Source organism: Hyperolius riggenbachi, chromosome 4 (assembly GCF_040937935.1).
Source record: "Hyperolius riggenbachi isolate aHypRig1 chromosome 4, aHypRig1.pri, whole genome shotgun sequence".
NCBI classification, from domain to species: domain Eukaryota; kingdom Metazoa; phylum Chordata; class Amphibia; order Anura; family Hyperoliidae; genus Hyperolius; species Hyperolius riggenbachi.
In genome coordinates, this window is record NC_090649.1 from 234,282,496 (window position 1) to 234,298,060 (window position 15,565).

Genomic DNA, 15,565 nt, shown 5'->3' on the forward strand with positions numbered 1-15,565 from the left:
GATCCTCCATCTCCACGGGTCCCTCGGCATGCAGGGCACGTGGCACCCAGTCTCCATCACCAGAGCCCCCTGAGCACGGGCCAGCGCCGACATCTTGGAGAGCAGGCTCTCGTTCTGCCAACCGGTGTCCCTTTGGTCTCCCTCCTCAAACGTGAGTAATCTGCAGCTGCTGTTTTTGAGGGCTGCTCACACACTGCCTCTGGGGCTGTAACACTTAAAGGGCGCTTTCCCAACCCTGCCTGTACTTATGCTGTCCCAGCACTGTTCCACCTTGTGCTCCTGGGCTGTGACTCTGAGCTCCTGCCCTGGGACCTGTGCTGCTGCTCTGGGACACTGTGCCCCTGTTGTTGTGTACTGTGCCTCTGCTCTGGGACCTGTGCTTCTGTTTTCAGGACTTGTGCTGCTGCTTTCAGAACTTGTGCTCCTGCCCTGGGACCTTAGGGTCTTGTCACCATCTGACTGACTGGGTCATCCCGCTGCGGGGGTACTCTCTCATCCGCTGTGCCCCAACCCAATCCCCTTGGTTGCTGTAACTGCCTCAGTGCAGTGTATTGCACCCTGTACCTCCTGGCCCTCACCGCACACCACGTTTCTGCTATCTGTTCAAGTGGATACCCCCCGGGTCGTGGTACCATGGCCAGGGGGATGCCACTCTCCTCATCCCCGCGGAGCATCACCACCTTCTCCAGAACAGAGCTCACTCTGTGGGAATCCCACCGCGACAACAGGTCAGAAGGATCATCTCTGTGGGACACAGTCGGGGCCCACATCAGCCACCTCACTAGCAACGCCAGGTGGCAACCCAGGAAGCATCGCTACAGAGGGAGGAGGGCGGGCGCACTGGCAAGGCTTAAAAGGAAGGGCCTGCGTTCCCCCATCCCAGCTATCCTTCTAGCGAACGTCCGCTCTCTCCCGAACAAGCTGGACGAGCTGCTCATCTTACTCGGAAGAAAACACTTAGCTGGCGGTAACACCCCAGTTCTCTGCTTCACCGAGACCTGGCTAAATGCTCACATCCCCGACAGCTCCCTTCTCCTTCCAGGATACGACCTCTTCCGTGCGGACCGTGACCAGCTCCTCTCCAGAAAAAAGAGGGGGGGCGGCATCTGCTTCTTCACCAATACTGCCTGGTGCACAAACTCGTCTGTCCTGGACAGGCACTGCTCCCCAGACATAGAGCTCCTCATCATCAACTGCAGGCCTGTGTACTCACCCAGAGAGTTCTCATCCTACGCTCTCGTAGGGGTTTACATCCCTCCAGATGCTGACACCAAGGCTGCGCTGCGCACGCTCAGCGACATAATCCACAGGTGGGAGGCAGCCCTCCCGGACTCCCTCTTCATCATCCTGGGGGACTTTAACAGAGCTAACCTTCGTCTGGAACTGCCACGTTACAGCACATCACATGCCACACCAGACAGAAGAACACCCTGGACCACTGTTACACTGTACTCAAGGATGCCTACAAATCGGCTCGCTGGGCTGCTCTGGGCAACTCCGACCGCTGCCTAATCCACCTGATCCCCACCTATAGGAGGCAGCTGGAGACCACCAAGCCTGCCCGCAGGATGGCTAAAAGATGGACAGAGGAGGCCAAGTCTGAGCTTCAGGACTGCTTTGAGAGCACAGACTGGTCAGCCCTGGAGGCACCCTGCCTGGAAAATTGGGCAGAGATTGTCACCTCCTACATTAGCTTTTGTGAAGAGACCTGCATCCCCACAAAGACCTTCAAAGTCTTCCCTAATAATAAGCCATGGTTCAATGGCAAACTGCGCAGGCTTCGTTTAATCAAGGAGGAAGCACACAGATCTGGTTCCTCGGAGGAGTTCAGAGCAGCCAGAAACACCCTCAATCGAGAAATAAAGGAAGCTAAACGGGCGTACTCGAACAAGCTGAGCCACAACCTCCGCTCCAACAACCCACGAGAAGTCTGGAAAGGCCTCAAAGCAGCCACCAATTTCAAACCTCCACCCCAGCACGCGCCTCCTAGCGTGGAACTCGCGGAGGAACTCAACAAGTTCTACTGCCGCTTTGAGGCAGCTCCGGTACCCCCCGGGGCCCTGGCCCTCACACCGCTGGCCTTCCCCCAGCCGGCCTGCACCAATGCTGCACCTATCATGCGCCAGGAGGCAGACGTTCTGAAACAGCTCTGGAAGCTAAACCCCAGAAAGGCCTCAGGCCCGGATGGAGTGTCATCAATATGCCTTAGAACCTACGCAACCCAACTTGCTCCTGTTCTCACCTCCCTTTTTAACTTATCACTAGCGGAGGGCAGAGTTCCTTCCTGCCTCAAGAGATCGACTATCATTCCAATACCCAAAAAGCCAGGGAAGACTGACCTAAACAACTACAGGCCCGTTGCCCTAACCTCAACCATAATGAAACTCTTGGAAAGGATGGTCCTCATCCACCTGAAGAAGGCTACTGACCCCCTTCTGGACCCCCTCCAATTCGCATACAGGGCTAACAGATCCATCGAGGACGCCATCAACTGTAGCCTGGCGTCTATCATGGAACACCTGGATAAACCAAACACCTACGCCAGGTTGCTCTTCCTCGACTTCAGTTCCGCATTTAATACTATATGCCCGGACATTCTGCACACAAATCTGGCACAACTCGATCTCAATCCCACTCTTTGTGCATGGATCAGGGACTTCCTTACCAACAGGTCGCAACTTGTCAAGCTTGGCACCTGCTCCTCCCAGGAAAGAATAACAAACTCTGGTGCCCCACAAGGGTGGGTTCTGTCCCCTTTCCTGTTTTCCATATACACGAACGGCTGCTCCTCATCCACCAACTCCGTTAAGGTCATCAAGTTCGCAGATGACACCACCATCCTTGGTCTCATCAGCAGCGACGGTGAACAGGCTTATCATAATGAGATTGAACGCATTTGCAGCTGGTGCTCAGACAACAAACTTGTTCTTAATACAACCAAAACAGTTGAAATGGTCGTGGATTTCAGGAAGCGCCCTTTTTCTCCCGCTCCTTTCCTCATAGAAGGCGGTGAGGTCCCCAGAGTGTCAAGTGTACGGTTCTTGGGCACTACTATCACAAAGGACCTGCGGTGGGGGGAGAACACCAGTTTAATCCAGAGGAAGGCTCAGCAGAGATTGTTCTTTCTGAGACAGCTGAGGAAGTTCAGCATGCCACGGGAATTGTTGACTTGTTTTTACACCGCCACTATTGAGTCCATCCTCTGCTCCTCCATTGTCGTCTGGTACGCAGGCGCTACCGCGGGTGACCGGATGAAACTTCAAAGAGTCATCAACACTGTGGAGAGGATCATTAGGTCACCTCTGCCACCCCTGGACCTCCTACACACCAACCGTTTTGCGGGGAAGGGCGTATAAGATACTGAACGACCCCTCACATCCCGGCTGGCGCTACTTCAACCGCTTCCCTTCTGGCAGCCGCCTCAGGACTTGTCTCACCAAAACCACAAGGCACAGGAATTCTTTCTTCCCTCAGGCGGTCCTTCTCTTGAACTCACTCACCCTCCCATATGCGAACCCCTAAGGACATGGTCCAGCCCCTATGCCCCGTTTTAGTGCAATGTTATCCCCACTATGTTTGTATGTTTTGATGCTTGCTTGTACTGTCTGTTCTCTACTCTCTTTGTCTCTGCCATGTAACCACAAGCAATTCCGGGTGTGACACGATTGCACTTGGCGAATAAAGTTTTCTGATTCTGATCTATAACTACAGCTTCTGCTTTAACCTGCACTGCCACTCCTCTAACTTGTATCTTGGTAGCACGAACTGCCACTCTGCCCAAACAATGCTGATGGCAATAGGCTGACCATTCCAGCAGCTGACCTGAAGCCCAGTCAATCTGTGGGGCGTGGAGATTCAACCAGGGCATACCAAGAATAATGGTGGAGGTTGCCATGGGCATAACCAGGAACTGTAATCTCTCTTCATGTGACGCCCCTAAACAACATGACAACAAGGGGGTTTGAAAAAGAGATTGACTACTCTGCAGCAGCGAGTCATTCACTGCAGTGACCAGAATCTGCTGGTTAAGTGGGGACAAAGGTATCCCCAATTTCTTAACAAAATCGTAATCCATGAGGTTTACCGCAGAACCGGAGTCCACAATGGCTTCTGCGGAACTAGTCTGACCCTCCCATGTAATAGAGCAGGGAAGGAGCAGACGATCATTGTTTAAAGAGAACGACTGCTCGCCGATGGTCTTGACCAACCCCAGACGGCAGCATTCTCCTGGCCCCTTATCACCATCTAGATTGCATTTTCTTGGCCCTCTGTGACTCTTTCTCCTGACTCAACCCTAAATACCCGATTTGCATCGGCTCATCTGCAGGTGATGGAGAACGAGAAGAGTCGTGTAAGACAGACCTTCTAGCATTCCTACCACGAACCTGTCTCTGGTAGCGCAAACGGCGATCCATCTGCACGGCCAACGAAATTGCCTCGTCTACAAACTTGGGCCCAGGATGTCCAATCATCACATCATAAACTGCATCCGACAACCCTGCCAAAAAACAGTCTAACAGTGCAAATGAGCCCCATCTCGCAGATACTACCCATTTCCTGAACTCAGCTGCGTAATTCTCAACCGGATCCTTGCCTTGCCGCAACGCCTTGAGCTTCCGCTCAGCAGTAGAGGCAATGTCCGGACCATCATAAATTATAGCCATGGCTTCAAAAGATGCCTCAACCGAGACCAAAGCCCCATCTCCTGGCTGGAGATTATATGCCCAGGTCTGGGAATCCCCTGACAACAGAGTCTCAATAAACGTAATTCTCTGTGCCACGGTTCCAGATGAATTAGGCCTCAACTCAAAGTATGATAACACTCTATTTCTAAAGTTCTGAAAGTCAGATCTGTGACTAGAAAACCTTTCGGGTACAGTCATACGTATGTCTGTGCTAAGAGGAGATCGCACTGAGTTTATAGCTGATTGAAGTTCCTGAATAACCCCAAATATCTGGCTGATCTGGGTCTGTTGGTTCAAAACTGCCCCGGAAAGATTGTTTACCGCGGTGGTTAGGACTTCAACATGCCTATACAGTGCGTCCATTTGGTTTGGGTCTGCCATTCTGTAACGATCGGTGTCAGCACGCAGAGAGAATCTGATTATTGGTGATCTGCAGTATCACCAAGAATGCAGATATATACCTGATTATTGATGATCTGCAGAATCACTGATAATACAGATATATTGCTAACCTCTGGACACCTATATAGTGTGAGTGTTTGGTGCAACAGTAATAACTTTGAGTGAGGACCACCCGAGGAGCAGGTGGTCCTTGGCAGTATGAGAAATACCTCCCTTTGGAAGTGCAGAGATCTTGCAGCAGCCTGAGACATCCAAGGGGGCGGAGTCCCAGGCTGAGTAGCAAGAAGACCCGGTGGCTAGTTACCCCTGAAAGATGGGCGTCACAAGCAGGTCTGGAGAATAACACAAATGATAATACAGTTCCCTAGTCTTGGGTGCGAGGTCCGTGGTCTCAGCATCCTGGAACTAGTCTGGAGAATGACACAAATGATAATACAGTTCCCTAGTCGTGGGTGCGAGGTCCGTGGTCTCAGCACCCTGGAACTAGTCTGGAGTATAACACAAATGATAATACAGTTCCCTAGTCTTGGATGCGAGGTCCGTGGTCTCAGCACCCTGGAACTAGTCTGGAGTATAACACAAATGATAATACAGTTCCCTAGTCTTGGATGCGAGGTCCGTGGTCTCAGCACCCTGGAACTAGTCTGGAGTATAACACAATGATGAACAAAAGTAATCTGGCTCAGTGTGAATTCCCAGGTCCTCCTGGTTCAAGCACACTGTAGGAACTGACTATGGTCTGAATGCTTCCACGTAAGTGTTCGCAATGGCAGACAACCAGCAACTGGCAAGCAAGCTATATATATAGTTGCAGGACTCTGCCGCCCCGCCCGAGCCACTCAGCCAATCAGGAGTCCAGCAGGAATCAGCTGATCATCCTGATCAGCTGATCCATCTCCTGCTGGCATAAAGGTCCTGACTTCTGGCTCGCGCGCGTAGTTCTCCATCCAGGTGCACTAACAGACCCAGCCACACCAGACGCACGCTGCTGCGTGCAAACTGCCGCGTTGGACGCGGAAACAGCCGCCTTGCTGCCAGTACACGTGGCGGCTTTTCCGCGTTTTCTCACAGAAAGCAATACTTTCAAGTTTTGAAGTAATGTGTACATTATGGCAGCTTTTTCTTACATATCCAGCCCATTATTCCCATTTTCAAACATAGTCTAGGATTTGTCATTTCATGGAGTGTAGTTGGGGACTATCACCTGTTTAAATTGTTAGGCCTCTGGGGTTTGACTTTTTGGTGAGCCTCGTTACACAGTGGTGGACAGCACCCTCTATATAAGTTATATGTTCAGTTCTCTAACACATGGGGGAGGCTCTCTGTTCTAGACCCACAATAGCATTGTGTTTGGCATTGTCATTTATATATTTGTACAATTATGAAAACAGCATTCTTCATTGCATCATCTTTAAAGGATGCCTGTTTTTTGGTGGAGAATGGAGATAAATGATCATTGTTTGTTGGTTGTTAGTTTTTCTAAATTAATATAATACCAGCTTTGTACTTTGTAATATAACATATTCTACTATCTTCCATTTTCACCATATTCTAGAAACTGACAGCTGATTCTGTCTTTATTTCAGCTCCTTTGTGTCACTTGTTCTATTCTTCCGTGTCTTATTTGAATATTCCATTAAATGTGCTTGTTTACTTTGTGAAATTCACTCCCACCCTCCCCCAGAAACAGCTCTGGATCTGCTTCATTACCCATCATCCTGGCCAGTGTGGGTCATTTGTTTTCCTGTTAAAACAGGCAAGAGACTGTACGCTCCATGTATAGATATAGTATGAAAAACATTATTACGCCGAGCACAGATCAATATCACATTTCAATTAGACAGCACAAAGCAACACACTCTCCCAGCTGGGAAGCAGGTGCACAAATTGCAAGAATATAGTACAGGCAGCAGAGCTATGTTCTTTTTTTTTATCAGTGCTACCCAGCTCTGCAGCCACAACACTAAGAAAGATTGTCTTCTTGTTGTTTTCTGAAATGATGTCTGAGGTAAGTCCCCTGAAATAAGATGCATTGAGACAGGCCTCCTCCAGACTAGCACCCTCCAATCACGATTCAGGTAAACACTGTAGGCTCCATCACTAGATGTTTGGCTGATAGCCCAGTTTGCTTCCCTCTAATCTTCTTTTTGATCTTATCTGACATTATGTCAGATGGGAACGAAGTTACATCACCAATTTCCTGTTTGCTCTTAGACTAGGCATGTTGCGCTCTGCATATGCATAGCACATTTCATCAAAGCTGTCACATGACAGTGCCCGTCAAAAGAACTTGTTTTGGATGAAGAGTATTTTAGGAAATGATGTGGGGAAAATAGAGGAACACTATACTGTGTTCTGATTTTCTGTCTAGATTATTTTCAAAACATTTCCATTTTTGCAATAATATGATCATCATGAAAGCATATGAACTAACTATGTGCTCAGATTATTAAATTCATGCTTCGCTACAGTCCTGCATCATTATCATCCACATTGATTCCAACTCAGTTAACCATATTTTCTAAATGTGGGAAATTATACATCTTTGCTCCATTTTTTTCCCATTTTTTCGCTTTTGTACTTGCATAGTGATTATAGGTACTCTTAACATATGGACATCCTCAGACTAACATTATCATGTCAGCAAATATTGTGCACAAATCTCAAGTGATTGGGTATCAGCAGTCATGCTGAAAAATGATGACTGATGTTTTTCTCCCAACATAAGCCTGCACCAAAGATGTCAGTTTACTTGACCATCTTCACAAAACTGTGTATGGCTGGCTATGTATGTCTGGAAATGAGGCAGAGGTGGTGGCAAGAGGGCCTCAGGGGAGTAAAATAAGATAATCTGTGCACACCCAATCATTCTCTTCAATCTACAGATTGCTTTTAGTGCTGAATTGCTTATGCAGTAAGGCAAAAATTGGCTTCTAAAAATCAGTAAACCTACCAGTGCTCCCTATATTCCTAGAGCAGTTCAGATTCTTGATTTTTTTTTTTTTATGACAGTTTGGATGCCTACGGACGTTGATGAATAAGTGGTGCGCTAGTTAAAATGTTCTATACCTTCTGTCCCGATATTAGATATTTTATTTTTTTGTCCACTTTCTGTATTGATTCCTGCCCAGTGTGCCCACCCTTCTATACTCCCTTTTTAAATCCTTCAATGCCTTTTTTCCAAGTAATTCTTGAACTGCACGTTTTGTGCAGAGCTCCAGCAATAGTAGTCCTAAACAAAGATGATGGTATACTATTATGCTCTATGATTAGAGAAGTTATGGAAGGTGAAAAGTAAGTAGAAAGGCAGAAATGCATGATGCTGCTGTTATCCTCTCTATTTGAGCAGACAGGCAACATTTTCAAAGTAGGATTATGTATTCAGGATTCCACAGCTGCAAAATTTTCTGGGAGCTTAACATTGGTGCAGCAAAGCCATTGCCACTTAACCATTGAAAGCTATAAAACTCAGAAACCTTGCACTTCTTATTTAGCCCACAAGCTATCAATTGATGGTTTAATAGGCAAAAGTTGCAATGAACTTTGATTCCACGGTATTCTAGCTTTTTCAGGCATTCATAGATTTCAGAGCTGAGCTAATTTTATTCTAATATCCAATACTACCATCTAGTGGCAATATTTATACATCAACAAATATACATTATGTGATTAATGCAATGCACCACAAGGTACATTTTCACCTAAGGCCCATCGAACATTCTGTTGTGAAGATAAGATCAATAAATAGACCTTGGTAATGTTATTTTACTTAGTACATCTTAATTTAGATTAATTATACGTAAGTATACCCTGTTAGATTTCCTATGCAAGAATATAGCAATAGAATACAGCTGCATCCATTATAGAAAAATGTAAAAGAAAAAAGCTAAGGTTTCTGTATTACGCACGTGAAAAAGCAACTGCACATGAGACCAAATCTGACTTCCAGTTTATAACAAAGATTCAATGCACTGTATAGAAACATACACTATTTACTGAACAAAAAATAAAAAGTATTTATTTCATCCCCATATCTAAACACATTTAAACTTCATTACTGTGATGAGGACAATCCTGGGCTGTATGCAAAAACACATACCAGTAGTCTATGCTCTCAAATCTCTTTGGCATGGGAGACCAAGGTTAGACACCTAGCTAGGGTCAGTACCTATTCCAGAGGCAGACATAGGCCCGTGCAGCCGCACAGGGCCCCCATGCCCTTTAGGGCCCATGCTGGTGCACAAGTTAGGGCATGATTATTCTGTAGGTTCCTCTCTGTGTATTTCTCGCTTAAACCTTTATGGGAACAGTAATATTTGCTTGTGGCCCAGTCATACACAAGTATGTAATGTGTGCTACAATAACATACTGCCTACAGAATGTAGCTTAGATTCATGTACTTTTATGTTCTCAACATTATTTGGATCCAACCGTAAACTGATATGATTATGGCCAACCACATGGGGCCCCTTCATTTATTCTGCACAGGTGCGCACTGCACTGGCGAACTGAGGGGGCTATTCCGGGTGTCTGGAACCTCCCCCCTGCACTGAGCTGTGTATTCAGCCAGGGAAGCCCGCATAATATAAACAGCCTCATCACTGGTGAACTGAGGGGGCTATTCCGGGTGTCTGGAACCTCCCCCCTGCACTGAGCTGTGTATTCAGCCAGGGAAGCCCGCATAATATAAACAGCCTCATTCTCCCTCCCTTTTTACTTCTGGTGCTTCCCTCCAGCTAATAGAATGAGAGAGGCAGACCAGCTTCCCTCACAAGAAGATGCAGCCTGCAGTGAGAGAATGTTGATTATGGAGTCCTGGACTCTCCACAGCACAGAAGTGTCCAACATGATGAAATTAGAGTGCAGGCAAGCTGGTAAATATGCACAGCATGATGCAGAGCTTGCCTGGACTCAGGGTCCGTGGGCAAACATCTGTCTGGTCTCTCCCCATTGTTATAATGACTGCATGTGTGGGTAAGGTGTTTAACAAGCTGAAAAGTTTTTGACAGTCCCTAGACTCCAGGAGGGCTTCTTTCTGACTTGTGTGAGAGACTGACAGGGACAGGAGTCCGATTACAGGCAAGTAGCCTGTCTGATGTGGGACTGCAATACAGATAAGTTCTCTGCTCCATCTCAGGCTATTCTCAATTTCTCCACTCCTCTCTCTGGGCTAGTGCACGCCAAAATGACAATAGCAATCGCTAGCAATTTGTGAGTGTGATTTTGTGAAGTGATTTTCAGAGCGATTTTTGAATGAATTGCTCAAAAACATGCTACATGCAGTATACCTGCGATTTTGAAAAAATCACAACGCTGCTGTGGGAACACCCACATAGGGTAACATTAGTCAAGCGCTTTTCAAATCACTGTTGATTTGAAAAACGCTCAGAAGCACTCTTGGTGTGCACCAGCCTCCTTCATTCACCTTTGTTTCCCTCTTCCCCTAGAGCTGGCTGTGTGTTCTTGTCATACAGGAAAGCTAAATAAAAGTGCAATCCTGGTGAGGCAAAATATTATTATTTAGTATTTACCGTATTTTTCGGACTATAAGACGCTCCGGACTATAAGACGCACCTAGTTTCAGAAGACAAAAACTCTGGAAAAAAAATTAATTGAAACTTAGTGAGTCTATAGTGCACAGACATCTTATGGTCCTTTCCCACTCCTCCACCCCCAGTCTGTCTCTATTTATATTACACTGCCCAGCTTAACTAACCCCTACTGCCCCCATTACCTACACTAAGCTATACTGTCCCCCACAACCTACACTAAGCTATACTGTCCCCCACATCCTACACTAAGCTATACTGTTCCCCAAAACCTACACTAAGCTATACTGTCCCCCACAGCCTACACTAAGCTATACTGTCCCCCACATCCTACACTAAGCTATACTGTCCCCCACATCCTACACTAAGCTATACTGCCCCCCACAGCCTACACTAAGCTATACTGTCCCCCACAACCTACACTAAGCTATACTGTCCCCCACAGCCTACACTAAGCTATACTGTCCCCCACAACCTACACTAAGCTATACTGTCCCCCACAACCTACACTAAGCTATACTGTCCCCCACAACCTACACTAAGCTATACTGTCCCCCACATCCTACACTAAGCTATACTGTCCCCCACAGCCTACACTAAGCTTTACTGTCCCCCACATCCTACACTAAGCTATACTGTCCCCCACAGCCTACACTAAGCTATACTGTCCCCCACAACCTACACTAAGCTATACTGTCCCCCACAGCTTACACTAAGCTATACTGTCCCCCACAACCTACACTAAGCTATACTGTCCCCCACAACCTACACTAAGCTATACTGTCCCCCACAGCCTACACTAAGCTATACTGTCCCCCACAGCCTACACTAAGCTATACTGTCCCCCACATCCTACACTAAGCTATACTGTCCCCCACAGCCTACACTAAGCTATACTGTCCCCCACAACCTACACTAAGCTATACTGTCCCCCACAGCCTACACTAAGCTATACTGTCCCCCACAACCTACACTAAGCTATACTGTCCCCCACAACCTACACTAAGCTATACTGTCCCCCACAGCCTACACTAAGCTATACTGTCCCCCACAGCCTACACTAAGCTATACTGTCCCCCACAACCTACACTAAGCTATACTGCCCCCACAACCTACACTAAATACTAATATATTATTCATACAACAATTCTAATACCCATAGAGGCATGCTGCCAGGGACACAGGATCCACAGCTGTTGGTCTGGAATCATGGAGTCCCCAGGTCCTCTGCAGTGGCAGGGTCGGGCAGGGTCTCTCATCAGCAGCGGTGGTGGAGCTGGAGCCATTGCAGGAGGTGCTTATGTGGTTCGCCCCCTGATCACAGATGGGAGCCCAAGTGCCACTCTTACGTCCTTTGTGAATATCAGGGTAAGAGGCAGCCCAGCAGAAGGTCCAGCGAAGTAGTGACAGGGTTGGAGAAGCGGCTGCACACATGGTGAGCCAGAGAGCGAAGGAGTCACCGGCGAAGAAGCAGTGATAGCGGCGGTAGAGCGGCTGTAGTCACACCACGTGGCACCGAGCGCAGGATTCTGGGGTGCGCAGCTCATCCGCCCAGCAACATCGGCCCGGGTCAGCGGCGGTGGAGCGGCTGCAGGCACACAACATGCCACCGGGCACAGGATTCCAGGGTGCGCAGCTCATCAGCCCAACAACATCGGCCCGGGTCAGCGGCGGAGCGGCTGCAGGTGCACTACGTGCCACCGGGCACAGGATTCCAGGGTGCGCAGTTCATCAGCCCAACAACATCGGCCCGGGTCAGCGGCGGAGCGGCTGCAGGCACACCACGTGCCATCAGGCACAGGATTCCAGGGTGCGCAGCTCATTGGCCTGGGTCAACGGCAAAGAAGCAGCGATATCGGCGGTGGAGCGGCTGCAGGCACACCACGTGCCACCGGGCACAGGATTCCGGCGGAGAAGCAGTGATATCGGTGGTGGAGCGGCTACAAACACACCACGTGGGAGCGAGGACAGGATTCCGGGTGAGTGACACTCGTCAGCACAGCAGGATCATCAGCCCGGGTCTCTGGCAGAGAAGCAGAGATAGCAGTGGGGTAGCCAGAGACGTGCTTTGCTGCCAATCACAGACCGAGCGCAGGGCATCCGGGAAGCAAAAGTGCCGCTCATCCCTCCTAGTGATGCGGTGCTGACACCCCATTAATCTCATGCTGGATGATGCAGGATGCAGGACTCGGAGCCCGATAGCTGGATAGGTAAGGGCTTCCACTATGTCCTACACCTGTTTGTGGGGGACACCTGGTCATACATTTGGACTATAAGACGCAGGGACTTTTTCTCCCCACTTTTGGGGGAGAAAAAGTGCGTCTTATAGTCCGAAAAATACGGTATATAGCGCCGCCATCTTCCGCAGATGCATATATCCCTGCATCATATGGGTATCGCTTGCGCTATGTGACACTATGTAGCATATTCCACTGAATTGTCCAAACTAAGTCTATCTCCTGTTCCTCTCTTGGGGAGTTGTTCCAGCGCTGTACCCCGTTCACATTTGCTGCTACCAGAAGCCCTCAGAAACACTCGTGTCCTTGAGTACTTCCAAAGATAGGCAGCTCCGTAATACGCCAGCGCACTTCTGTGCATGGGCAGTATGGAGCCACCTGTATTCGGAAGCACTCGGGGACATACGTGCTTCTGGACCTTTCAGGAACCCTCCCCTTAAAAATCCTGCGTTTGCCCCTGCACTGTTGGCTTTGTCTGCCACTGACCTATTCAGTAAGGAGTTCAAGGCAAGACTTCCTAACACTGCAGGGTGGACTCTTGAGCGCGCCCCAGTGGCTGCAGCTCTTGAGTGCTTTAAGTCCGACAGGAGAAAAGCACTATATAAATGTTCGGATTAAAAATCAAAATATCAAGCAAAAATAACACACTGGGAGACATTTTCACAGCTGGAAGATGCAGCAGGAAATGGGATTCTCCACAACTTTGGTGGAGCCTGTGGTCACAAAATTCCAGGCTGTAGGTGATATTGCTAATCAACGCAAACCAGGGCTGTCTAGTAATAGTGGCAGACTCTTGAAGTTTAGGGCACATGTTGCCATACCAATGCACCCTGACGAGGTGGAGGTAATGATCGACTTAGTGTCAAGGCAGCAACCCACTGCCATCTTTAGCAGGGAGAGATAGGGGTCAGCAGCTGTCACAAATACCTGGCATTGGCAGACACGCAAATCCACTCTACCTTCTATAACTCTGTCCAGTGAGGGCTAGTTCCCACTGGGTGCTTTTTCAGCCCATTGCTGATTGCCGGCGATCAGCTAATTACTGTTCCTAATGTATCCCTATGGAAACATTCACACATGCAGCATTTTGGGGGTGATCGCACTGTGATTCTCGTTCTATTGAACGGGAATCACAAGTGCAAAGCACGCTGAATCACAGCAAATTGCAAGATTTGTGCTGCCAAATCACGGACCCAATGTAAACCAGCCCTGATACTGGAACACAACATCAATAGGACATTAAATGTCTACTTTTAACCACTTCGCATCCAGACCTTGTTATGGACCAGAGCCGTTTTGACGTTTTAGCCATGACCCTAGTTAAACAGCGTTTTTTTCAAGACAAACTAGGCTTTCATTGGGGGATATTTTGTACTAAGAAAATAGTTGTTTTCTATTCATTTTAATGGGAAAAAAGAGGAAAAAAATTAAAAATGCATGATTTCTCAGTTTTTACCGGATCCCGCTTAAAAATAAAAAGTGCTACTGTCATAAAAACCATGCCACTAGTATTATGTCCCCCAGAATAGATAGCCAAATGTGTCCTCAGTATCATCCCCCCCCCCCAGGATAGTCAGATATGTCCCCAATATAAGCCCTCCCAGTATAGTCAGATGTGCCCCCTGCATTTGCCACCCCCAGCATAGATCGTCAGATGTGCCCCTAAGAATAGTGCCCCTAATTATAGCCAGATGTGCCCCTGGGATCTGCATTCCCCCATTTTATCCAGATATGCCCCCAGGATTAGCACCAGCCCTCCATCATAGCCAAATGGGCCCCCGGTATTAGATTATCCCCTCCCCCCAGGGTCGCCAGATGTGCCTGACTAATAGACACCCCCCAGTTATCCAGATGTCCCACAGTGATCTAACACCCCCCTTTTAAATACCCCCCCCAGATACCAGATTCCCCCCCCCCCCATCAAGCAGCCCCCTCGGTGCATGAATAGTAAAAAAAAAATCCTCCAGCAAGCAGCCTCACTCACCTTACCTCATTCCTGCGACTATCCTGAAGCACGAGCCTCCGATCCCCACTCTGCAGTCAGCCCCGCTAATCCGGTCCCGGCTTGATGACGTCATCAAGCCGGGACCCGGTAACCGGCAATACGCGGCTGAATGTAGAGCGGGGATCGGGCTTCAGGATAGTCGCAGGAACGAGGTAAGGTGAGTAAGGATGCTTGCTGGTGGATTTTTTTAAATTATTTATGCATGGAGGGGGACAGATGAAGGATCGCTGCAGTTGACTACTGCAGCGATCGTTCATGGGAGGGGGGTGGACTAATTGGCTATAAGGGAACATGTTCCCTTTCGCCAATTAGTAATGCAGCTGACAGTGCCGGGGGGTGCGCTCTGAAGCGCACTCGATTGTGCACAGCAGGGCTGCAAACAGGTCAGTATATCTACGTGGCTGTGGCTTGGAGGGTGCCACAGCTGACGTAGATATACTGTAGTGGTGGATTAAGTGGTTAAACACCATGGGAGCTAGACAGCAAGCTATCTAAAAGGGAAAATGGGCTTCTAGCCTGAATAACGGGTTAATTTACTGCTTGTAGGCCCATCCGCTACTTTGTGGGCCTGACATGCATCAGTATTGGGTATCATAACTTAGCATGTGGTTTAACTCGTAGCACAAGTTCTGTGAAAGAACTAAAATGGTTTTAGACCCAAGAAATACTTGCAGGATCCCTATAGCT

General features: G+C 48.3%; 1 protein-coding gene across 6 annotated transcripts in view; it reads left to right on the forward strand.

Moving 5' to 3' along the window:
- Nucleotides 1-15,565, forward strand: part of COL19A1 (collagen type XIX alpha 1 chain) — a 1,086,226-nt gene that overhangs the window by 891,389 nt on the left and 179,272 nt on the right. The window lies entirely within an intron of this gene.